The sequence below is a fragment of the Desmodus rotundus genome, chromosome 9 (genome assembly GCF_022682495.2).
Source record: "Desmodus rotundus isolate HL8 chromosome 9, HLdesRot8A.1, whole genome shotgun sequence".
Taxonomy (NCBI): Eukaryota; Metazoa; Chordata; class Mammalia; order Chiroptera; family Phyllostomidae; genus Desmodus; species Desmodus rotundus.
In genome coordinates this window covers 84,131,393-84,158,201 of record NC_071395.1, presented here as the reverse complement: position 1 = coordinate 84,158,201, position 26,809 = coordinate 84,131,393, and the positions used below count along the sequence as shown (strand labels likewise).

Below are 26,809 nucleotides of genomic sequence, written 5' to 3'. Positions count from 1 at the left end.
AGCCATCTCCAGGTGGTAGAGACTGTTACAGTCTACCCTGAGATGGTGTGGATATTGTCCACCTTGAAGCTTGAGGATGGACGAGATGATTCTCCAAGTCCTGTCCAATGGGCCTGGCGAGCTTGCCAAGTTCACCAGCACCCCGACTATGAGCAGAGGTGGAAGGGAGACGCTAGTCTGCAGCATCTGTTGCAGAGGTAAAGGCTTTGAAAAAAGTGGAACTGTCCCAGTGGCCTTGGACCCACGGGGTAGAAGCATGATGTTAAGGCATGTCCTGACATCCATGGGCGAGTTCAGTCTCCATCCAAAGCGGAAACAAAATTACAGCAGTGGTCAGGTTCAAGACCAAGAGCTTTGGGGGCAAGGAGCAACCTTTGTTATGAAGAGGGAAGGGGGCAAAATCTACTGAGTGAGAAGGGCTTGCCTTCTTTTGGAATTCACCGTCTCTTTGAACCCCCTGTTTTCATCCTTGTGTACTGTTTAGAGTGGGCCAGGGACTCTGGGACTGTACAAGAATGATGACTTCAGGAGGCACCTGGGGACAACAGGGCCCTTTGGCTTGACCTGTGATAAGGTGAACAAGCTCACTCGTGATCCAGTCTGGTTCATCCAAAGACCTGCTAAGCCTCAGCAGCTAAGGTATAAAGTGTTCCCTGTGCTTCAGTCTCCCTGGGGGGACCTTACAGGGTGACTGTGGCCACCAGAGGCTGTTGGTTGAGAATTTGGGGTTCTGGTGCCCCACCGAGTATCTTTCCTTATTTCTCCTAGCGACCATCATGGAATTCAGAGTCCTAGGACTTTAGAGGTGGAGGAAAGGCCAGAGATCATGAGAAATGACTTGGGCCACTGCCAGACTCAGCAGCCAGGGGCTTGGAGCTCTTCCCAAAACCAGAGCCTCGAGGGCCCAGCCCCGCAGCGAGCAGGACCCACACCGCAGCGGGCTGCGGAAAAGCCCCAGACACACGGCTTCCGAGAGCTCTCAGCTGACGTGGCCAGCCGAGGCGTCAGAGCAGCCAGACTTTGCAGAAGTGAGGTTTTAAAGTTTTATTCATTGTTATTTTTAAGGCTACTGATGTCAATTCTTAATAATGGCTGAGTCTTCATTCATCAAGTCTTTCTTCTCAGCTGACTCCAGGTTCCAAATCTGGCCTTGTATTCAAGATCTCTGTCTCCCTGTGGTCTTTCTCTTGAGAAATGGTGATGGTGGTGGGGGGCAGAGTGGCCTTTTATATGCCAGGCCCTGGGCTAGGAGCCTTGAACGTGAACCAGAGATAAAACTGTCACCTCTACTCCACAGGTCAGAGTGGAAAGGTGACGGGAGGCTCTGAGAGCCCGGGTGGGCTGGGACTCTGCGGTCTAGGGTCTTCACCCTCCATGGCTGGCTGTTCACTTCCCTTCTCTTCCAGAAATGTCCCCAAGGGTAGTAGTCATGACTCCAGGGAGGGGTTCGCATACACGTTCTACATTTTCAGGTTGGCGTGACGCCTCTGACGTGCCTCAGAAAGGGGTAGGCGACAACAGTGTCCCGGGGGAGGTGCCAGATATTGGTGAGAGCTGAATTGCAAGGTGGGCTACGACTGGTATGTTTACGGCTTTCAGACATGCTTCCTACCAGGGCGGAGGCAGCCTCTTTCTGTGCAGTGCCGGGAGGTCAGGAGCTGCCCACATCCACAGTCATGAGAATACAAAGTTAGAGGACCTCGGAGACACCCCTATGTGGCCACCTGCTACCTCCGGGGAGTCCAGTGTTTACAAACCTACTGTTCTCAAGGTTGTTTAGAACTGTACAGTGGAGACCACACCTCACCCTCATCAGTAACTGTGGGTCTCAGGGCGAAGGTGGCCCACTGGGGAGAGGTGTCAAAAGCTAGGGAGGCACTAAGGGGTGTTTCTTGACATGAGAGGGACAGACCCCTCCCTTTAGAAAAATCAATGGTTTTTTTCCCCCTAAACCATAAACAACAGCTGGTTGGCTCTTTTGTTAAAGATTTTGCTCTAATTAGTGATTTCTTCCCCTTTAAGATAAAAAGTTTATTTCCCCTTTTTCCTAGTGAAAAACTAGTGAAAATTAAAGAATAAAAATAAACACAATTTACATTAATGGGCACTTCACTTCAAAGTAAATATAAAAAATAATGTATAAAAATAAAAATCCATTAAGAGCACAAAACAATGTCTGGCACTTTTATGAGAAAAGCTGGAAAAGCTGTCTCGTAAGTAGTGGTTGTAATGTAAACCAGCAGTTCCCAACCTGTGTGGCACCAGGGACCGGTTTCGTGGAAGACAGTTTTTCTACAGACTGGGGTGGAGGGGATGGTTTTGGAATAATTCAAGCGCATTGCATTCAAGCTCACCTCCTGCTGTGCGGCCCGGTTCCTAACAGGCCCGGACCGGTACCAATCCATGGCCCGGAGGTTGCGGACCCCTGACATAAATGATAGTGCAGCCTGAGCCACAGGCCCCACAGCAACTCGCGAACTAACCCTCCCTGGTTATGGAGCACGTGTCCCAGCACACCGATTTACATAAAAGCTCACAACAGCTCCGGGAGGTTGGGGAGGAAAGAAAGGGCCTGCCCAAAGTGGCACAGTGTCCAGGGGCAGAGCCAGGCCTTGAACCTGTCTCTCCCTCTCCCTCCACCCCAGGTTGCTGACCTTGGCTGTGGCTTTCTCCCAGGTGCAGGCAGCTGGAGCTGGCATCTGAACCTGTTTCCTGAGAGGTCGGACAAAGCCAATGCCCTGCCCCTCGGCCCTGCCCTAGGCCTTGGCCATTGTGTTCTGTGATGGATGGCAAAGAAGCAGGTCCTTCCGCCCTGCTCTCCTGGGGCTCTAGGAGAGGGAACCATGACCCCTGACCCCAAAAGCACGTGCTGCCAAGGGAGAGGCCAACGCTTCCCTTTGACTTAGAAAGGGGAAGAGGAAGGAGGGGTCATGGCAAAGAGAATGTTAATTGTTATCATGTCTGAAGGTGGAAAATACCTGAGAGTCAAACTAATGGGAGACCAAGACAAATTCCACATGCGGGAGAAAACCGAAAGAAGAGAACTCAGGCAGACACTGAAGACCAACAGATGGTTGCAGGAACCTTCCGGGTGGAAAGGAGCAGAGGAAAAATGCCAACTAGAGCTCACACCCCAGGTGTCCCAGCAAAAGCGCAAATTAGGAAGGTAATTATGACAAAATCGAAAGTGAGTGTGATATTATTAGTAAGTCATAGCCTGTTCACAGCTACTGCCATTAACTCGGGTGCAAAGAGGGGGAAAACAAACCAGGAGCCTGGTGTGAGACATCCAGCGGGGCGAGGCGAAGTCTGGACAATCAGCTCTAACACTGAGCGGGCCCAGCCCAGTCTTCTCCTGCGCTGGGTGTGCCTGCCTCCCCCCACCTCCCTGTCCTTCCTGAGTCTCCCTCCCCCTCAGCCTCCACTGGGGAGAAGCAGAAGACGTGGGCTCACACCCTGGTATGCTATCTAAGGTCCTTGGAGACAGCACAGGATGACCGTGCCGCTCACAGAAGGGTGAGCTCAGGGTCTCACTCGGACACTTGCTGTAAGAGGCCAGCCGGCCTGTGCGTGGTAAGAGGCGGAGCAACACCTCCAGCCTCTACCTGCCCGACGCCAGGAACGCCCCTCCACACAATTTGTGCCAATCCAAAAATGTCTCCGGACACTACCTAAGGTCCCCCGGGGGGAAAGTTGTCCATGGTCAGGCACCCCTTGACCTTTCAAGGGGTACTTAGACCATGATTGTTAAACCATTCTAGAACACTCTTGGAGCTGAAGTAGGCGGTAGGAAAGTGAAGTTAAAAACTAGTGTCTAAATCCGTCTGGGCTGCTGTAACAACGTATCGCACACGGGGTGGCTTACATGCAACAGAAGTTTATTTCTCACGGTTCTGGAGGCTGGGAAGTCCAAGACCAAGATGCTAGTGGGTTCGACGTCTGGTTCACAGGCGGCACCTTCTCCCAGTGTCCTCAGGTGGCATAAGGGGGCAGGGAGCTTTCCGGGGCCTCTTTCATTAGGGTGCTGACCTCACTCATGGGGGCACCACCCTCATGACCCCATCTCGTCCCAAAAGCCCCACCTCCTAATACCATAGCCTTGGGGGACAGGACTTCATTATGAATTAGGGGCCAGAGGGACATAGACATTCAGACCATAGCACCTAGCATTCTCTTTTTCACTGAGGGGTAACAGCTCTTAGTTTTGAGGGCCCTGGGTGGAGTTCACAGGTCTTCTGCAGGAGGCCTCCCCAATCTCCAAAACAGCGGCATCTCTGTGCCTTCAGCTCTGCCAGACAGTCACAAGTCCTGTGGGTGGACAGAAGGAACGCCTGGACGGGGCAGAGCGATGTGGTTGTCTTGGTCCGGCCGAACCCCTGCTGGGGTGGGAACAGTCTGCGCAAAGCTGCAGTGGGCTCATCCTCCAGCCCCTCCCCGCTGCCTGGGTTAGCTCCTCTGGATTAGGGCCCGGCTGTCAGATGGTCTCAGCCAGGGTGGAGCTGTGGAAACAGAACTTGGTTGTTGCAGGGTGGTCGGACCCAGGCTCTCGCTTCCTGTTCCATATGCTGCATCCTTCCTGGCAGCTCACGACTGCCTTCCTCTTGCGTGGCTTTGACAATGGGGCTCTGTCATGGATCCGGGAGAGAGGTAATGTGCTAGGTGAGGAGAAGTGTCACGCCATACCACAGAGGTGTGTAACCCACATAAACCGCAATCTTTCCCAGGCTGCCGGGGGACCAATTCTCTGCCCCATCCTGGGCATTCTCTACCCTCCGGGCAGTTACGTGCGGGCCACCAAACCTGCTTGTTACGTGCTATTCACTGCTCCAGCTGGGTCTCTGGTTCGGGTGCTCATGGTACCAGTTCTACATGTTGTAGCCAAACCCGGTTCAGAAAACGTCAACACAAAGGCCCTGTGGGAAATGAGGGGTGACACTGTGGCTTGTGGCTTCTCCTTGATTTAAAAAACATTAAAACTAAGGCAGTGCTGAACATCCTGTGGGGACTGAACATGACCGCCACCACCACCACCAAATCCTAAAGGTGGAAAAATGACATGAAACGGAGCGACCACCTCCTTGTTCCCATCCCCACTGAGGATGGAACGAGAGAAAAATGACTCACACTGCAGCCACAGGGATTTGGGCAAGGGGGGAATCATCCTGAGTGAGGAGGGTCTTGAAACACATGGTTTCTTGGTTTCAGGAAGGCTGAGAAATCCCTCCCCCGCAGACAGTGGTCTGGTGGTGGCGAGCCACTCCGCAGTCAGGAAGGGCGGAGATGGGGGGCGCGGCTGGGAAGAATGGAGGGGTGGCCTCATAATGGCCCTTCTGGCCAGAAGATGCTTCCCCATGAATATGGACTCAGCTGTAGAGCAAGCCTGAACCTCCACTTACACATTCCCAGGCACTAACAGCTCACTCATTAAAACAAAAATAAGCGCATTGTGGCATCTGCTGCTGGAGGGCACCGTGGGGGCCATGAGGAGGGGGCACGCCCACCCCCAGCAGCATCAGGAGCCTCCAAGGGTGCTGGGCGGGCTCAGCCTTTGCTCCTCCTCTGTTCCAGCCCACCTGGGCTCTGTCATGGATCCGGGAGAGAGGTAATGTGCTAGGTGAGGAGAAGTGTCACGCCATACCACAGAGGTGTGTAACCCACATAACTACAGGATTCCTGGCCTTCGGTTGTCGGAAGAGTCACCCTCTCTGGCTTAGACACACCACGGGGCAGGCTTGGCCTTGATCCCTGCTCTGACCCCACCAGATGGCTGCAGAGACCAGCCCATGATATGGTGACTCCCGCTCCTGGCCTGTCTTTGGCCTTCGATGTCTGGCAGGAAGAGAAACAGGAAGGGGGCAGCTCTGACCATAGCCCATGTTTATTAAATAAAATGTTGGTTCCACCATCCAGGTACTGCCATGGAATCCTGCAGCAGTTCGGCAAAGTCCCTACAAAGGATGGGAATTATCAACTGAAGAATTGTCTTTTCTTTTTTTTAATCCTCACCTGAGGACATTTTTTCATTGCTTTTAGAGAAAAAGTAAAGGAGAGAGAGAGAAACACTGATTCAAGAGAGAAGCATCAATTGATTGCCTTGCATACATGCCCAGATGGGGGATGATATGTGCCCGAACTAGGAATGGAACCCCCAACCTGGGTATGTGCCCTGGCCAGGAATCAAACCTGCGACCCTTCGGTTACAGGACGGCGTTCCAACCAACTGAGCCACACCAGCCAGTGCAAGAGTTATCTTCTTGAAAAAGTAGTCTGACACACTTTCCTATGGTGAATTATGAAGTCTGACGTTCACATTGGGTAAAGCTAAGTGTTGGGAAATATGAAAACCGAGGTGAATTTCAGAAGAGATGAATTCAACTGAAATTCTTATCAATATGAATAAAGTCATGTCTTAAGAGTTTCTAAAGAGATGCTGATAACTGAAGATTCTCTAACATGAATCCCCCTCTAGTTAAAATAACCATTTCCTAAATCACGGTGGCAAGTGTGCTTTTTTGACACATTCTACCGTGTCCAGCTGGGCTCCACTTGCACAGTGATGGACCCCAAAAACTGGTCCCTGCAGTCACTGCTGCCTCCTAGAACGGGGCGACCCCTGTGACTGTGGAGGAGGTGGTCCCTCCCTGCTGGCGTGAATGAGGTTGGGCCGACACGGCCGCTTCTCTGAACAGCCAGTGAAAGCACCTTGGTAAACGCCCGTATCCAAGAGTCAATTTCAATGTGCTTTTGACAATTTGTTTTTGACAACAAGACAAAGATCAGATCCCTGTGTTCCCACAGAGAAAAAGGGAGAGGAGGCCTCTGCTGGGGCAGACAGTGCTAAGCTGTTCTGACCGACAAAGCCTGCTTCGTGTCCAGACTCACGCCTCTGGCCAACCCCCCACCCACACACACTGTGGCCACACTTGGGCTGCCCTCTGCCTAAAGGATGGACTTCCACAATAGGGACAGATCAGGCTGGTGCAGGGGCCAGACAGGCCCTGTGGTCTGCTACCCTAGACCTCTGTCCCATCACCTGGCCCTACTTCCAAAGGCCTTGGCATGCAGGGAAGCATCTGGTGGCTCAGACGTGATAAATTTACAGTATGTAAGTGGACCCGGGGGTATTCTGGGAAGCCCTGATACCCGGAGAGGCGCTGCACACACTCAGAGGCAGGAGGGTGGAAGGACATTAGGCAGTCAGGAGTGGGCCTGCACTGTTTCTCCCCAAAGCAGCACGTGCTGTGATAAAGGGCCCCAGGCACAGAGGGCCAACTGGCTCTCTTGTCCCCCTGCCCCCTGCGGGCTGCGGGTGGAGGCTCTGCGAAGTGCTGGCCCACCCCATCAGTGGGGGAGGCCCCCACCCCCAGCACCATGCTGCCCACTGAAGGTGCCCACCCACCCACCAGTCACAGGGTTCTCTCGGCTGCATGTATGTTGGGATAAACTGCTCTGAGATGGCAGGGGGTCCCAGTCAGGAGGGAGAAAGCATGGCCCAAAGCCACCCCCGTTTCCAAGTTCCACAAACCTCTGGAAAGAAGTTACAGGGAGGATTCAGCCGGCAATCCCTCCCAGATGGAAAGGACTAAGCCCATCCGAAGAAGGCCATGGTGTCTTTAAAATGAGTGAACAAAAGCAGAAGAGGCCAGAAAGGAAAGGAGATGGGAACATGGCCTTAGGTCTCATTATGAACCAATAACAGGTCTGTGACAGCTGGCTGAATGAGGTGCCTCCCAGTAAAGAGGGTCCCATAAATCACTGCACAACACTTGGCACGTTTAAAGTCCAACATAAATGCCAAATAGTCGTAAAATATGCAATTCATCCAGCAAGGTGCTCAAAGCCCAGAGGCCTTCTTTTAATTAATGCCAGATTTGATCTGAGATGCTCCCAAGACAGATTGGCTGGCGGAGGAGAATCCTCGCCCACCTGCTTCATCACCAGCCCCACACACAGGCTGTTCTCACTCAGTCACGCCGCAGAGAATCTGCGCTTGTGCCAGTTCGTGCAATCCTGTGTTTCTCATGAGGTGCCAAGCAGATGGGGGTCATGTCTGCAGAGCCAGGGGTTAGCTGGTGGAGGAGGGGGCTATGGCAGACATAGGTGACCTTGATCCCAATGTAGGCTGTGAGGACATTGCCATCCGACAAATAGAATTCTTTTTCCCTGGGGAATAAAAGGTGGTGGTTGGGATTCCGGGACCAAACCCGCACTTTATCTTAAACAAGTGGGAAGAGCTGAACTGGGGCTTGACGGCTGTGGATCCAGAGCCTTGTACGACCCACAGCAAGTTACCTGCTCTCTCTGGCACCCAGCTCTCTTATCTTTAAAATGGAGACCTTGACTGTATCTCCACCTCAGGGTGCTGGGAATGATTATATGTGAAAAATGTAAACTAAAGTGGCTTAAAAATAGCAAGTGCTCAAAAAGCCATTACCAACCCCTTTCATCACTTCTGAGGCTGGCATTGCTCCAGCCTGTGCTTTGAGATGCTGCAGCAAAAAGCTGGGAGGCCTGGGGTGGAGTTTGGTTAACATGATGCTTTATTTTGCTTAGTTTAGGATTGACTTTAACTGTGGCACGCACTCTACACTTTGTGCTATTTTATAGATTAGGACAGGGCAGAATGCTGGAAAACAGGTGATAAAATGGCTGTTGATTGGACAGCTGTGTGATAACGGGGCAGTGGGGCCCGTTGAATTCTAGCAGGAGAAACACTCAGCCAGGAGGCTGAGCAGGTGCCTTTGCTGGAGGATTAGACTCTGGGATTTGCCCAGTGAGGAGGCTGAAGGCAGATCGTGGAGTGACCAAGAGCCATGAAGTGACTGGCGGGCGAGGAGTGTATACAGAGCGGATATGCTGGACGAAGGGATGATTCACGTCCTGGTGGGGTGGAATGAAGGGGCAAGATTTCATCAAACTATTCAGAAGAGCAGGCAATTTAAAACTTCTGAATTGTTTATTTCTGGAATTGTCCATTTTATATTTTCCAACCACAGTCATCGGCGATAACTGAATCCTTAGAAAGTAAAACTGAGGATAAGGGGGGACTACTACACAGGGCATCAGTGGTGGTAGGTTGGATGTGTCACCTGGCTCTTGGTCTCAGTTTCCTTCTCCGGCGAAGTGTTGTGGCAAATGTGGCCAGTGTGTTCCTGGGAAGGCAATCCTCTGAGGAAGCAGTTCGCCCCTCACATAACTAGCTGTTTTTCTATCAGAATTCAGCACTAGGGCTGCTGGACAGTGCCTCACAATCAATCTGATAACCCCTAGTCTGGCCTAGGACTCCCCTCCTACCGCTTCCCCATCCACTCCCACTTACCCCCAGGGCATCATTACTCTCTGGCTTCCTACTTCGGAAGCCTCCGCAAGCACACCCAGAGCTCTGTCCGCCAATTACCTGGTGACTAATGGCCCTAGTTGCTCCCAGCCAGTGGCTGAGCATGAAGGGGTGGGGTGGTAGGGTGGTGGTGGGGGGGGGGCAGGACCAGTGCTGGACATGTAACTCTTCTTAGAGAACACCTTTGGCTCAAGGACTTCCCTCCACAATGCCCTGGCTGAATTCTTGCCACTGCTGTGGTTGGAACCTCCCCCCAGCCCTCCTTCCTTCTCCCTTTCCTTTCACATCGCAGGTACCAGGTGTGCATTACAGGCTGAGGCTCTTCCTGCCACCTCCAACTCCCTCCTCTTTATCCAAACAGGCATGTCCCCCAACATATCTCTTGCACATCTAGTCCCTTCCTGGTACCTGCTTCTTGGAGGAACTGAGCAGACACACCAACACATTGGCCAAAAGAGTGAAACGCCCAATAAACACCCTGTAGGGCACCATAACGCATTTGGGACGAGCACTGTGCATTTAGACGAAGAGCAAGAACGCCTTCAAGTGTTTCAGACCTTACAGCTTACAGTCCACATTATTCATTCAGTAAATGAGTATTGGCCCCTGCTGGTGGCAAACCCGTGCAGAACCTACATGTCTGAGGCCTTCTCAGCCACACTTTGCACATGAGTAAACCATAACAGTTGCTAAAAATGTACAATTTGGTTATAATCAGTGATGATAAAAATAACAGTCAACATCATGTAGCGTTTACTGCACACCAGGTACCGTTCTGTACTTTTAATGCGCCGTTCACTTAAAAAGAATCCTGAAAAGAGCCCTCCACTCCAGGGTACGGAGAGGAGCCGGAAGCAGAATGTGACTGACAGTCGCCCAGCGTGTTAGGGCTGATGGGAGCAGACCCGCAGGAGGAAGTGGGACTCACAGCGCACCTGGCCCTGCAGGCTCGCCCTTCCCCATGAACCAGCCTGGAAGACAGAGCCTCTGGGTTCAGTCCCCTTGGTCTGATGGATTATCTTTACAGCTTCATGAAGCCACCTCCTGGGACAAGACACGGCTCCAGATGATAAAAAGCACCGGGCTAGGACCCCTCACGGAACCAGACTGGGTTGTGATGTGCCCGGCAGCCACGGCTGAGGCCGACTGCAGTACAGAAATGACGAAAAATCGATGTGCGATTTACAGAGAGAGTGATTTTTATCTCTTAGATGCCAAACAATCATGGAAAATGTAATGTCTCACACTGTGTTAATTTTAAAAATGCGATAAACTAGTCATCGGAGAAAGAAATGGAGATGGTGTCAAAGGCCTGGAGGGGAAAAAAAAAAGAGCAAAAGCGAGTTTTCACCCTCATTCCCATTTTCTCTGAAAAGATGGGCTTATCATCCCCACCCAATGCCCCTTTTCCTGCAGGGAGTGGGTGGGGCTTTCTTCATCTCAACCTCCCCTCCTGCTCCCCTCTCCCCCGCTTCACTGAAACGAGTGTCTGGACACTTCTTTCTTCTTACAGGTCATCCAGCCGGCCCAGTGACACACCTGAGATGAAGAACTATTTCCTGGGCTTTCCCTCCTCCCCCTGAGCCCTGGACCCTGGAAGGGGCTGGATCAGCAGCCCTTCCCTGCAAGAGCGAGCTTCAGGAGGGCTGAGCAGTCCAGTATGCAGTCATTTTGGAAGGGAGTGTACTTGACTCCCCACCAGAATCTTCTGCTATCCCTCTGACCCAGTAAGGGCAGGCACTGGGGCTCCCGTGCTCATGCCATACCTGCTGCTTCCTCAGCGTCCCCGGGCACTGCTCCCTCACCAGCACACCCAAGTTGAAGACCTTCTGGGACTTCCCAGCCCACCATTGTGCTTACCCCAGGATAAGCACAATAACACACATCTTCACCCTTCCTTTCTATTTTTTATACGCAGCATTCCTTTCCCCATCCCAGGCCTCAGAGCTACTTGGGGCTGCGGACCACAGCCCTGCCTTGGAGACCTTCTATATCTCCGTGGCTCTGAAAGCCACAGTGAGTGTTCGAATCCACAGGGAGAAGGACTGACCCCTGACGGCGACAATGCTGTCTGGGGGAGCAACAGGAACCTGCCCCAACTTGGCGAGGCTCAGCTGAGGGGAGGGGCAAAGGGTGAGTGTGCGTGAGTCTCAGACTTCCTCTCTTCAGGGTCATGTCTCTCACCTGCGTGGCACAGGGAGCGGCTTCAGGTGGGTGAACTAATGGATGGAACTAGTGAGTGCAGGGAACAGAAGGAATGATCAAAAGAATAGAGAAGAAGAGAAAGATAAGGGAAAAAGGCACACATATTCTGGATCGGAAGACTTGGCTAGAGAAGCCATGCCTTGGCACACTGAGAGGGCCCTGACATGCACTCGAGGAGGGGTTTAACCCCAGACTGGACTGCTGCTTCGAAATGGATCTGACAGACAGGGAGAGCCCTCCGTCTCCATCACACACACACACACACACACACACACACACACACACACACACACACACACACACGCATGGGATGTCACAGTGTGGGGTATGCTGCTGAGGGCCTGAAATCACAGCTTGTAACCTGGCAGCAGCTCTGAGCACCTCTGTAACCACGACAGGACCTGAGTGATTTCCCATTACTGGCCTGCACACCTAGAAAAAATTTCAGAACAAGGTAGAAACTTCTTCAAGGGGCGGCAGGAGCTGGAGGCCATGACACCGACTTTCCCCAGAGCAGCTTGGCCCTCAAATGGAGCCTGCACTGGGAGACACTCGGATTTCCTGTAGCCTGGATGTGTACTGAAAAAATGTAGCCCAAGAGCAAGGAATGACATTAACAAGGCAGAAGTGCTGGTGGGGACAACTTGGAAGCCAAAGCTGCATAGGTTACCAACTAACCTCTCTGGGCCTCTGAGTTTCTGTGGTTGCAAGATGCCACAGGATTACTCCTGGTTTCTGCTGTTCTCTTAGATACATCACCGTCCTCACACTGCGCGGTGACCTGGCCCATGGAAATGCAAAGGAACAAGGGTGCTTGTCTAATAGACAGCTGGAGCCGGAAGAGGGGACCAGACAGGCTTGTGCCCTTTGCAGGGATCAGGTGGTCTGGAATGGGGCATTTGCCACGACAATCTCTGTCGTCTTGCTCCACTGATTTATGCCTTGCTCCTAAGAAATTTATGACTTGGGAGAGCTGTTGACAGCTCGCCTTGCATCCCCAGAAGGGCTCGGTGATGACATTGGGTAGTAAAAGCACTAGTTTCCAAGCAACCAAATAACAGGTCTTCTGTTATAGCTCTTCATATTGCAAAACAGTAGCTCCAGAGCAGCATGTAATTAAATTGGTCAAGGCTACATCTCCCTGGGATAACCTGAGCCCGCTAAGATCCTGCTAAGACCTTTTTCTCATAAAAATAAACAGCCCAGTCTGAAGTCATGCCTAGTAGGGGACTCCCAACCTTGCATTAATTGGGGGTGTCAGTTGACCTTACGAATCAAATCAGCAAGGCAGTGACCCAATCAACTGCTGACAAACGGGCCATTTTGTGAGTCCCATTCCTTCATTTAAAAAATGTAAAAGCTTCTTTGAAAAGGAAACAGTGGTCTCTGGTTTGAACACCTCCCATCTGTCTGGATCTAAGCGTATACATTCGCCATTTAGGCTAGATTGCTTTATTCTTCCAAAGCCAAAGTCAGGGGCACATCCCATTGGCCCAGGGTGGCTTGCAGCTCAGAGAATGCCATCTTCTCTGCTCCCCTCTCCACCAGGCTCAGGGACATCGCCTCTCTTTTCTATCTCACACTCGTTGTCCCATCTTCTGATTCATGCCAGTCTAACTTTTATTCAAGGGAGTAATGGTGCCTGGCTGACCAAAAAAACAACAAAAAACTCTGGCTAATGCTGTGAATGTCCATTTTTCCCACCACCCGGCCCTGTTCTTTGCCCCCCTTTCTTTCGGTGGCTCCGTTTCCAGCCCCACTGTGGAGCTCACCCCATGTAGCACCTTCACCTCTGGAGCCCTACCCAAGACTCTAGTCCTTTGCAGCCCAGTTTCCAGGCAGCTGAGGTGCCCCACTGGCCATGGTCCTTCAGCTGGTCTTGGATGGGCTGCGTCTGAATCACCTGTGGCCCTCTCCAAAAACACACTGGCATCGGGGACAGGAGGCAGGCCAGGTTGATTCTAGTGCTGCCTCCTGGAGGTGCTGCATGACCAGGTCTGGGCACAAAGAGGCAAGGTGTAAGGTGAGCTCTCTGAGTTGGTGCACAGTGGATCCAGCAGGCAAACCTCCAGGAAGCAGTCTTTCCTAAGGGACCACAACCCCTAAGATAAACACAGAGGCAGCACTGTACTAGCCAGATCCAGTCATTACCTGGGGCAACAGCAGGGAGCCGAGCTGCCAGGGGCCCGCTCATTTCAACGGGTCACCCTTGAGCCTCAGCACCCAGGAGTCACTGTGCCCTGAGCTCAAGGCCAGACTCTGCCTTGAAGGATCAAGCCAACTCTGTCTCTGGAGTTCAGGGATCAGAGCACCGACCACAGAGACAGGCTATCAATTACGGATGAGATTTCAGCCCTGGCTCTTCTGCTGTGAGGAGCTTGGTTCTTGTCTGCTTTGTGTCAGCGTTTATTTCTGAATGGCCATGGCTATGCACACAGAACTCCTCCAGCAGCCCTTCCCCAGGCTCCCCGTGGCTCCGAGTTATTTACAAAACCCTGCTTTCCAGCAGATCCCATGGGGCTGCCACATGTTCCCACCCCATGGATCAGGCAGGTCTGAGAACTGGGAGATACAGATGGCAAGACCCCCTGCTTGAGGGAGATGTGACTACAAACAGCAGGACCAGGACACACTTGCAAGTGACAGATGGCAGAGTGGAGTCACCCCCTCTGCCAGGAAGGCCACTTGGTGTCCACCCCAGATCAGTTGCCTCCATTCTTTCCACCCTCCATGCATGCCCCCCACCCCCCATACACAACAAGTGTAAACCACCTGGGATCACACGGGGCCAGCACTAAGCAAAACCAGGAGACAGGTTGTCAATAATACAACTGCTGGACAGGAGAAGAGAAACCAGCACTTACTGGGCAATTTCTAGCATTACATTCACATGGCTTAACTTAAACCTCACAGCAGCATTCAAAGATGTTATCCATTCCATTCTACAGGTGGAAAAAGTTGTGGTTCTGAGAAGTGAAGTCACCTGCCCTAGATAATAGCTTGTCCATGACACAGTCAGGCTCCCGCCACTCACCCGGTCACCACCTGCCTCAATACCAGGGGTCAAGGGTCCTGGCTTTGAAGTTGACTTTTACCCTTCATTGCAATGTGACCTTTCTCACCTGTACTTTTCCCACCCATAATATTGGGGTATCTGACCTGCCTTACCTGGGGGTCTGTGTGGATTGTGTGGACCTGCTTTGTAGACTGCGTTATTATCTGGATTTGGGATGGTGCCTAAAGAAATACAATCGGGCTTCAGTACTTAATGAGACTTAAAACAACAGCATCAATCTCACTGAACTACCTGATTTTAATAGAGAACAAAGCTCTAAGCCAAATGGAGGAAGTCCTATGAATGGGCTCAGGTTTCACGTGGCCTGCTAGGGAAGATGGGTCTGGGGTGAGGAGAGAGAACAGAATTATTTATTTGGCAAGGACCTTTCTCAGAAAATCATGAATTACACCAGGGAATAGTATACCAGGTTGACTTGTGTCCTTCCCAAAATTCAGGTTTGTCACGAACCTCTAATTTGGAAATGGAGTCTGCATATGTAATTAGTTAAGATGAGGTTGTATTGGATTAGGGTAGGTACTAAATCCAATAACTGATGTTCTTCTAAGGAGAGAAGACGTGCAGACACTGAGAGCAGAAGGCCATGTTCACAGAGTTCTGCAGAGTGAGCAGGACTCAGTCTGATCAGCTGGGCTGGGTCCCAGCCACCGGGCTGGCCACACTGCCGTGGAGGCCACTTCTGCCTTCCCAGGGCCGGGCACCGAGATCCGCGTGCACGCCCCAATGGAGTGAAACTCAGTTACTCACAACCACGGGGACAGCCAGTCTAATTGACACGGTTTTTCCTATAGCTGAGGGTCTACCCTTACGCACTGATATTTTCCTTTATTTGGATAGAAGTTATTCTCAAAAGCAAGCCTCATTTTCCTGCATCTGTAATTTAATTTCTGCCCTGATGACTCCAAATCATCTCAGAAGCATTTATTACGGTATGAGGTCATGAAACATGATGGCCTCAGGCATCTGGAGGTAGGAGGGGATGTGGGGTCCTCATTAGAGCCGCCCCATCTGCTCTGTTTATGGAGGTAGGGTCTGTATGAATGACATATGGTCATCGATTTTATGTCCTATTCTTTGTCCGTGTGGCATCTGCTTTCTTACCTCACGGTTGTCAGCAGGCCAGCGTAGAGCTAGACCTTTTTCCCTTTTATGTTCCATTTGGGTTTCCTTCCTCATCTAACAAAGGTTTGGGAAGCAGAGACTAGCAATAAACAGTATTCTGGACTCAGGCTTTCTTTTATGGGTCATATCCAGGTGCTTCAGGATTTTTCTGATGTCTCTCTTGGAACTCAGAGGCCTTTGACCCCTCACATCCTGTTAGCCGTCTGTGTTCATGCTGATGGAGCTTTTAGCCTCCCCCCACCCCCTGACCCTGCTGAACTACACGAGCACCCACTTGCCGGGGCAGGGAATGAATGATATCAGGCTCCTGACACAAATACCAGCTGTTCACTTACTGCTCCTCTATTTTGTTTTGAAAATTGGTAGGATGGCCTTAGAAGGTATTTGAGGGGCTGCCTTAGAGAGTCTCCTCCAAATCCTGGGACACAAGAGATATTTTTTAAACTCTTGTATGGCTTCCATTTCTCTAGCACAAGTGCTAAAGAGGTGGTTCATTGGATGGTACTAACCACCCCATCACCCCATCCAGTGTAGCCACTGGAAAAGGGGAGCACCACCGACACGCTCACCCCCACCCACTCAACACTGTCCGCAGCACCTTCCTTCCCTGTCTCCACTTTTATTTGGCTTATTCCTGCTGAAACTCATGGTCCCTGGCCACACACACATCCACGGTGAGGACCTATGCAAACCTAGAATTGCCCTGAGACAGAGCCATCAGACCCACTCTGGGCCCTGCGCTTCAGAGGGCTCCTTTATGGCTCTCCTGCAGCTGCTCCCCTCCCAACAGAGCAAGGAGCCCCAGGGGCCCAGGGGCACACCTACCTGTAGTCCACATCCCCTTCTACTCCAAGTATATGACACTGGGGGGGCTTTTTCCCAATGGCCCACCTACAAGGCCAGCATGGATCTCTTACTTGCAGTGGTCAACCACGGACTGTCTCCCTGGTCTGTGCACCCAAGGCTGAAGAGGGGCTAACCCCTACTTTCTTTGTTTCAACCCAAATAGTTTGGGGACTCTAGTATGCTGGAGGGGAAAAAAGCAAACACAAGTGAGAGCTCTGGCCAACTCGTTCAGAGAAAGTAACGAGGAGAAACGATTTTACAACAGGGCAAATGTTGGGTCGACTATGCCTTTCCTGAAAACAGCTCCTGGGAGAGACCTACTGTAAATGCCCCTGCTTCTCCTCTTCATCTGGGGGCCGACTTTAATAGCCCTGAGCCAAGCATAACCACGTCGTGAGGAAATACAGCTTCCCTGAGGGCCCTAACAAGAACTCCTCAATTCTGACCTCAGAGCTGACAGTCAGGATGAAGGCAGCGGTATTCGATCTGTGGGTGGTTATTACATGTCCTCTGCATGCCTGGAACTACATGCCCCTCGGAAGCGTGTCGCAGCCAGGCCGGGCTTACAGACTCATCCCCTCATGAAGCCCACGCCTGCTCCTTCCCCTTGACCTCCTCTCTGTATCAGGTTGGCATTCATTTTTTTTCTTTGAACTACTTTCTAAATTAATTTCTTCCTTTCTGTCCCACACTCGTCATCACAGCCCAAGCTCTCTTCACCAACCTGGTCTGGCATCTTCAGTCTCCCTGCTTGCCTGTGCTCCATGTGTACCATCACCAACATCTCTGCAGAGGGGAGGCGGCTGACAGATGGACTGTGACCTCCTGTGAGCTCAACGGTAGAGAGAGGGGTGTGAGGGAGCTTCCACCGACAGCCTCCAAGCTTTTGGAGAAGTTGGAGGCACGACCATCAGAGCTGAGGGCACAGGGGAGGTGGAAGGACTTCACTGGAGACTTTATTCCCTGCTCCTGGGAGGGAGGAAAACAGCTGAGAACAAACAAGTACAGAAACGCTGGGCAAAAAACAGCTTTCTTTTTTCTCACGTGCATTTCCTGCACTCCCAGTTGAATCCAAAGGGCTTCAAGAGTAAAATACGTATGAATCTGAATCTTCCTAGTCTGGTCACACAGAGATGCTAAATGCACTTCCCATATAGGTGTGCAGAAATACCTTGGGCCAGGAAAACACACTCGCTTGTCTAGAAATGAACTTTCATTCTCCAAAAAATGCTTCATTGGATTGGTCAAAGCCCATTCTTCAGACTACTGAATATTCATTCATTTTCTTTATCTCATCAAATGAGACCCCTCTCCCTCATCCATGGATCTCAATAGAACAAATGATCAGAAACCTACAGGAGGGTCGGGAACACCCTCAAAGGGCAGTGAGCTCGTGGTATGCCATGGGTTGTACCAGGCTACTGGATGGGAAACCAGCGTCAGGGCCTGGAAACATCACCCTACTTCACGTACAAACATGTGGGGAGCTTCGGTGAAGACTCCGAGTCTGCCAGAACAGCTATGGAAGCTCCATTCTTAGTTAATACTGTAACGACAGACACCTCTGATCCTGGCTTTTCGAGACAATTAACCTACAGCCTGTGCCAGTGACATGTTTACATTTATCCTCCTGTCTTACTATAAACAACCCAATTTCAAAGGTACTGTAGGCACTATGATAACCTCTCATTTTACAGGGAAGGAAACTGGGGCACAGAGGTTAGGTCACTTTCACAAGGTGTTCTGACCACCTCCCGCTCCCCCTGGAAGTGAAAGAGGGATCCCCCACCCTAATAGTATGAGGTGACCAAACACAGGACATCTGACACTGGACAGATGTTGCAGCAGTGTGTTAGTCACATACACACAGCCGGGGGAGGGGACACCACACGCCATGCAAGGCCACTTGGGAGTGAACCAGAGGGGCTGCGGGAACAGACTGCACAGTGGTAACAGGGTGAGGTAGCTCTTGCTTCCCGAGGGAGGGCGGGAGCGGCTTCTTTGAACAGTTCTGCTGGCCGTAGGGAGGTAAAACCATTAGCTGAGGACCAAGTGGGGGCACCTGTCTGGCTGATAGCGAACCCTGTCCCACTGTGTGGAGAGCACATCTGATGAGAAGAGGGAACTCAGCCAGGACTTTGGGGCTCAAAGACATCAGGGCAGCACACAGAATCTCAGGCTTTCAAATACACAAGGTCCCAGGTGGGCGGTGACAGAGTCAGGATCTGAACCCAGGCCTGCCTGTTCCAGAGCGCATGCTCCAGTCCTAATTACCCTTCTACCCTGTCTCCCATTGCCATTCATCAACACACACTGTGCACCGCTGTTAGAATTCCTATAATCCCTCTTGGGCTGACACGTACCTGGTCAAGAGGCAGGCTGGGCAGGGAGGCTGTGCATGTCAAGGCTGAAGGTGTCCCTCCACTGCTCAATGCTCCACCACACAGTGGCTGCATCCCCTTCCAGACCATGTCACACACCCTGCTGCAGATCAGCGAGAGCAGAAACCCTGCCCAGTGCAGTGCGAGCACGAACACGCTCATCCGCTCAGCGTACAGCGCTGATTCTTCCTACCGGGGCCACGTGAGGCGCCAGGCAGGCAAAGCCATCACCAAAACAACGAGGCTCAAAAGGAAAGTTGGGGAAAAGTTACGAAGAGCCTTCTATTCATCTCCAAGATGTTTAGACTGCATCCTATAGGCTCTCATGAGACGGCAGAAGCCCTTAGTGGGAGACGGATGAGCATATTTGCTATTTTAGGAAGATAATTCTGGAGACAAAATGTGGGGAAAGCTAGAATGAGGACGTACTTATAGCAAGGCTTCCAGACAAACAGCTCTTGTACAGCCCAGAAGAGAGAGGTGGGAAGGTCATCGATCAGACAGGGTCACAGACTCCCAGGGTGCCAGCCAAACAGGGGCCGCAGACAGGCCACCAAAGGCACACTTCACGAAGTCCTGTATCTGGGCAAGCGCTCCAGTTAGCTGCGGGCACCCCCTACCCCTATTGTCTCTTACTAGCTGGCTTGCCTTATTTACATGAACCACCTGGTCCATTGAGGCATTTATGTTTGTAACCTCTGGACCTACGAACCTTTTTCTTTAATATAGTACAAAGGATTAGAAGACAGAATGAACCGTGTAAACAGATGAGGGAGGAAAAGGATTAAGGGGTAATCGATTTCTGTCTTTGAAGGGGGAACTGCCTCTCCATGTGAATTAATGGAATAAGGTGTACAGAAAGGGCATAAGCAACCATGGTGAACGAGCTGTGCCTTTCTGCAGCGAAGGTTTAAAGTAGACCTCAGCATTTTCAGAGTTGGAATCCTATATCCGTGCTAAATCTTTAACAGCAGGGCTAGAGGCAACATTGGCTTGCGGCGAGAACGTGAACCAGACCTCTGTGTTTGCAAACTGAAAACCCTGTCCCCAGATGGGCTGCACACATCAGCACAGAGGGAACAAGACAGAGTCTTCAATTGGGAAGAAAGCCTAAGGGCCCAGAGTCTTGCCTCCAGCAGGTAACAGCAGCCTTCAAAATCTAGGTCACAGTTAGCACCCAGCTGTGCCTGAGGTTTGCAGCGTTCCCCCAGGAGCGCCTCACCCATCCTGGGGAAATGAGATTGCACCTTGGAGCTAATGGCGACACCAGGGAACAGTCACCACATACTGCTCACAGTGTGTCTCAGCGTCTCTTTGCACCTGGAAAGAGGAAATTCAGAAGCTCATGCTTCTAAATGAAACATGACTAAAGCCTTTTTTACTTCCTACTGTTCTGAGATGAAACGCAACACTTCAGGTGGTCCCTGAGGCCTGGGGCCATCCTCACCTACACCCCCAGCTGCATCTCAAGCCACTGCTGCATCCTCCTCTACACTCCAGCTGCCTGGCCCCCCCCCCCACCCCGTCTCATCACGCTCCTCCCCGGGGCAGGGCTCCCGTGCGTGCCTGGCACACTTGCCCCCTACCCATGACCTCTTCACCTGGTTCACTCCTTCTCTTTCTTCAGGCCCCAGTGTAACTTTGACTTCCTCGAGCAAGGCGCCATCACCTCTCCTTTCTTCTCTCTGCCTCTCTGCGTTGTCTATCGCTGTGTGACAAGTTACCCCCAAACCTATCAGCTTAAAACAATAAATATTTATTATCCACACAGTTTCTGTGGGTCAGGGAGTGGGAAAGAAATGTACGGAATACATCGGGAACCACACTGCACTCGAAGAATGAATGCCTTCAAAATTCCCAGGGAAGAGGGTTTCCGACTCTAGGATAGAATTCTATACACGGTCAAAGTGTCAGTCTAAAGTGAGGGTAAGCCGGGTATAGAAGAACTTATCTCCATCACACTCCACAGTATTTATCTACTGCTGTGGAAGAAATTACCCTAGAACTTACAGCATGTACTAGCTCACAGCTCTGAGGGTCAAGAGTCCAGGAGCGGCTTTGCTGGGTGGGCTGGTCCCAGGGCCCCTCAAGGCTGCGGTCATCTGAAAGCTGGACGGGGCTGGAGGGTCCACTTCCGAGCTCACTCCTGTGCCTGTGGGCTGAAGGCTCTAGTTTCTCACCACCGGGGCGTCTCCAGAGCACTGCTCGTGATAAAGCTCCTGGCTTTGCCCAGAGCAAGTGACTCAAGAGGGAAAGAGAGCAGCAGAGTGACCAGATGGAAGCCACACAGACGTGAGGACCTATCTCCAGAATTGCACTCCATCACCCTGTGTTAGAAGGGAAGCGCTACTTTCAGCACACCCAAGGGAAGAGGGATGAAGCTCCGTCCCTTGAAGGAAGGGAGAGCAAAAAACTTATGGACATATTTTCAAAACCACCTCATCTTCTCAGTATATGAGGTCAGAACTCCCTGATGCTCTGAATGGCATTTGCATTCTATCACATCAACATTACACTGTATAAAGATCAGCCCGATTTTGACTTCTTTCTTGTGGCTGTTTTCTGTGTCCTGCTTATTTCCCCCCATTCTTCACTCCCCTTTTGTTTGTGAATTGTTCACGCATGCACTTGTTTATTCGCTCATTCATCCAACAACCAATGAGTGGCTCAGCGGTCACAGCATGACATGCTTCCACTTCTGACGACATGGCACAATGGCAAGTAGCTAACATCTCCCTTTCTAAATTCAAGGTTCCATGAAGGCGAGGACTGTTACGTGTTGTATCCTTGGTGAAGAACACAGCATTTGGTACATACAAGGGGCACATATTTGCTGGGTGAATGAATGAATAAACGAGTGCATGAATGAACAAGCAACAAATGGAAGGGGAATGAAGAATGGAGGGAAATAAGCAGGACACAGAAGAGACTACAAGAAAGAAGCAGTGCAAAATTGGGACAAACTTTATACAGTGTAATGTTAATGTAATGAAATGTAAATTGCATTCAGAGCAACATGGAGGTGCCCCCCTCCTCTTTCTTTGGGCAGCAGCTCAGACACTGACTTAGGAGGAGGGAGCCCTGGGCTCAGCCTCAGGCAGCAGGAAACTCCTTAGGTTGGCTCTGCAGGCCTCAGGTCACAACACAAAACCCATTTTCCAATATAAGAGAGAGAGAGGAGCCTGAAAGTCACAATTTGTCTACTAAAGGAGGCTCCCTTTTCACCCTCCTGATGGTGACGAGGTTCTAATTCACTTGGTTCTACCAACGTTACCAAGAAAACCCAGCCAGTGGCTTGCCCTGCCTCCTTCACTTGGGGTCATACCATATGCACGAGAGCTTGTCACTCTGATGTTCCCAGCACCCCTGCCCCAGATTCTTGGAGTCAGGTGGTCATGAGCAATTAGAAAGTAGCCTGAGACGTGGCCTCTGCCAACAGAACCTTCCATCCTCCCCAGGGGAAAGAGGTGAATCACAAGGGACAGGGAGGCAGAGGGAAGGACAGGGAGCCCATTTCAACAATGTGAGGCTAGGAAAACAGAACCCAGGCCCAGGAGAGGACACACTGCGCCCAGCCCGAACCACACACACACTCAGATCCGATGGCATCACAGCATCCTACCTGATACTGACCTAGCACTGGCCACCTGCAAGGTCTAGTACGTGCTTGGTACACAAGAAAAACACTCCAGTCCCTGATTGTCCGAGTTACTTGGGAAAACCACACACACATGCACACAAAGCATAAATGACAATATAATGCAAGGTGGCAGGCCAAATAAGCCGTTCACCCAAGAGTGGGTGGAAAGGAGCTGTCTCCAGGGAGGGGGAAGGCCCTGAGAGTCCCCGAGGGAGTGGGGCTGGAACTTCCTGGCTCCTGTGGAGCCCCAGGGGACATGACTCCCAAACAGAGCTCAGTGCTTTGGATTGTAAGGGCCTGCGCCTGAGGAGGGTGTGCATTCACACTGACCTGCCTTCCCTGTGCAGGACGCTGGGACAGCCTGACACCAACCAAGGATGTGCCCACCAGGAGCTTATGATCTGACGGAGCACCTAAAATTCATACCTGCACAAATATCTGCAATCTAAAGCAGCCCCTGAGACTATGATACTGTGGATAATAATAAATAACAATGCGCCTGAGGAATGCCGAGTGTGCTCTACTGCTGGAGGAGATCTGGAGCCTCTGCAGGCTGGATTTCCACATCTGTAAAATGGGGTGTTATGGGCTCGGAATAAGATAAGGAATAAGGCCACCTGGCCAGCAGAGGGCACTTGATTATCTTTCCTCCCATATTCCAGCAAGTTGGTCAGGAGAAAAGAAGGTAGCAATAGGTGAGAGCTTTAGAGAATGGGTTCTGGGAATGGGAGGTCCCATTCCTTCCTTCCAGAGAATACTAGAAGAGAGAAACAGGCAAAGATTTGGGGAAGGCTGTTTGGGGGAGGCTGCATTGATTGCAGGACACAGGCCTGATTGAAAAAAGTCCAGCCATCATTAATACAACAAAAACGACGTAACCTGGCAGCCAAGGAGAGTGGACTGGAATGCACATGTGTGAACAATGACAACTTCGCTGCACTAGTCCGTGGGAGTGGTAGACGCCATTGAGGGAGCATGTGTACTGCGTGGGTGTCGCATTCAAAGTGACTGAGTGATTACAGCAATGAATCTGCATCAAATTTTGCATTAAGCTTGAACATTCCTCTGTAGAAACTACTGGGATAACTGAAAAGGCCACAGCTATGGGCAACTGGTGATTGGCAGCTTCATCACGACAACACGCCCACTCATCACATCTCATACAGAGGTTTTTGGCGAAATATTAAATCACCCAGTGACTCAGCCCTGCTACAGCCCAGATTTGGCACCCTGAGACTTCTGGCTTTTCCCAAAACTAAAATCACCTTTGAAAGGAAAGGATTTCAGACTGTTGATAATATTCAGAAAAATATGACAGGGCAGCTGATGGCAATTGGGAGAACTGTGTGAGGTCCCAAGGTGCCTACTTTGAAGGGGATTGAGGTGTCATTGTCCTATGTACGATGTTCCTTGTATCCTGTATCTTCTTCAATAAATGTCTCTATTTTTCATATTACATGGCTCGATACCTTCTGGACAGAATAATTCAATTCACCAAGTCACAGCTGAGGGCACTGGTGACCAGATTTAGAAAATTCTAGGTTTAAAAAAATTTTTCTTCAGAACTTCGAAAGCTGGAAGCTAGGGAATCTGAAAGCCTCCTCCCGTCCTCCTCTGCCTTGAAGCTCCGCTGTTGCATGTTTGATGTGCTTGGGTCCCAAACCGTTTCCTAACTTCTGCAAACTCTAATGATGGCATTCTAAGGTTTCGTGACAAGGGTCCCTTTTTTGGTCATTGGGCTGGCACTCCGGAGCCTTCTGGTCTGGGAAATTCACCTACTTCAGTTTGGGGAAATTTTCATTCTTCAGTTTTTGACACGCCGTTCTTCTCTCTTTCTGGAATGCCTAAAAGTCAGGAGGTGATCCCAGTGGGTCCACCTGCTCATTTTCTTGCCTCCTTTTCTCACGTTTTGCATTCTTGTGTTTTTTTACTCCATTTTCTTAAAGATTTACTCAACTTCATCTTTAAGCTCCTCCTTTTTAAATCTGCTTACCTTGTTTTTCATCCCCAGGAGCTCATCCTTTTTGTTATTAAGTGTGTCCTGTTCTCCCTCTGAGAAAATTCATCTTTTTGTTTTCTTGGTGTTTTGTGATAGCTGCCTTGTTTCTGTTATCTCCAAACTCGTTTTGGGTCTTTATCTTTCTCAGGGAAGGCATTCCTCAGAAGTCTCAGGGATTTGGGTCACCCCGTCATATTTAATCACAAGGCATTCAAAGCCTCATGTAGATGTGGCTTATCGGGCAGTGGATGAAAACCCAGGGGGATGGAGCGTTGAGTCATTTTTTGGCAGGAGGACTCCAAACATCAGTGTCCGGAGATCATGTGTCTCAGAGCCTTCAGTATCTCCAGCAAAGGGTCCTTTCCTTCCCCCGCCCCCCGGGGGGGACAGGATATACCTACTGCTGGTTTCACTATTCCCGGGATCCTCTCTGACCATCATCTTTAATCTTCCTGGCCTCTCCCAGCAGCCCTCTCCTGTGAATTCATAGCCAGATGCCTCTCTGGGTTTGTTTACCTGGATAATAAAGGTTTGTCCTGACATGGGGCAGGAGGGGTGATTGTCCAGTTGTTGGGTATGGGATACAGACCTAAACACTCCGGATACAAAGGACAGTCAACTGCCCTGCTGGCTGTCCCATCTTGTCCCCGCTCTACTACCAGCCTGATGCCTTGGACTCTCCAGGTTTCCCAGGAGTTACGCAGCGTGTTTCGGCTGGCTCCTTAGTGGCTTTCCTTTTGCAGGTTTTAAAAAGCTTAGGGCTTTCTCCACTCTGAGTCAATCAATTACCACTCCTTCATCTGCCTTCCCTATTCCAAACATCTGCTGACCTCTCACCCTCCAGGTCTCTGTCCTTACAGGAACCCATTTTTTAACTCCATACTGCTATTTTAGTGGGATTTTGGGAAGAAGCAGAAATGCATGTACTAAATCTGCTATGTTTAATAGTCTGCTTAACTATCCTAAGTCTCTCTCTCTCTCTCTCTCTCTCTCTCTCTCTCTCGCTCTCTCTTTTAATGAAGAAAACACCAGTAATAAAAATCATGGAATACTATGGTGAGAAAATGTCTTTCCAAACTCTAAAATAGTGGTGATTGGTATACTGAAGCCAAACATCTATCTGCCCTACTACCCAGCAATTCCATCCCTAGGTACACACACACACACACACAGTGTACATGTCCACCAAAACACTTGTAAAAACCATTCATTGTGGTTTTCTCCTGGTAGCCCCAAACTGGAAACACCCCAGTATCCATCCACAGCAGAATGGATAAATGGCAGCATACAAATACAATGAAATACTTCATAGCAAGTAATAATAACAAACAGCCAACTAAGCAACACACTCATGGATGAATCTTAAAGAGCAAAAGCAGCCAGAGAAGGATGAAGATGTTTGGTGTGGTTCCATTAAGTGATATTCAAGACCAGGCAAAACCTGTCTCTGCTAAACTAAGTCGGAATAGCAGTCTTCTCTTAGCAGAAGTACTGCCTGGAAAAGGATATGAGGAAAGCTTCTGGATTGTTAAAATGTTTTGTATTTTGATCTGAATAGTGGTCACAGAGATGTATAGATACATAAAAAATCTTTGAGATTTAAGATTTGTCTTACTGTACATATATTATAATTTGATTTAAAAATAAAAAAATAAAATATCACTGATTATAATTTTAAAGCTCTGTTGAAAAAGATTTTCTGGGGGGAAAAATAGATCTACTGTATTTTTTTTTTTAGAAGCCTACCTGGATCTTAGAAGTCAGGGGCAGGGCCAAGCCTCTTTATCTGAGCTGTGGTATTTGAGATGTTGAAACTAAAATACGAAGCTCAGTACTTCTTCTTCCCCAGCTCTGCTACCAGAGGTAGGGTCTTTGGCAAGTCACACTTCCTATGAGCTTCAATTTCCTCTTAATACAAGGGGGTGACCTACATTATCTTTGAGATCCATCCCAATTCCAGAATTCTTTGACCACTAGGGAAAAGTTGAGATTTTTTTTAAACCAAAAGTTCTTTCTTCCTTTTTGCTCAGACTCACAATTTTTTTGCTCTTAGCCTCCAACCACTGACTGGATGACAAGCTCTCAGGAGCTGGAGACATCACCCATGTCTTTTATACTTGACTAGCTCAGCGAGATGAACTTAGCAGACATTGTTAGATGAAAGAGCCTTATTTTGCCATAAAATGTATTGGATCTAAAGCAA

At 50.3% G+C, this 26,809-nt stretch overlaps 1 protein-coding gene across 2 annotated transcripts in view; it reads right to left on the bottom strand.

Annotated features, from left to right (window-relative positions):
* SLC39A11 (solute carrier family 39 member 11) overlaps window positions 1–26,809 on the bottom strand; it is a 253,919-nt gene that overhangs the window by 51,001 nt on the left and 176,109 nt on the right. The window lies entirely within an intron of this gene.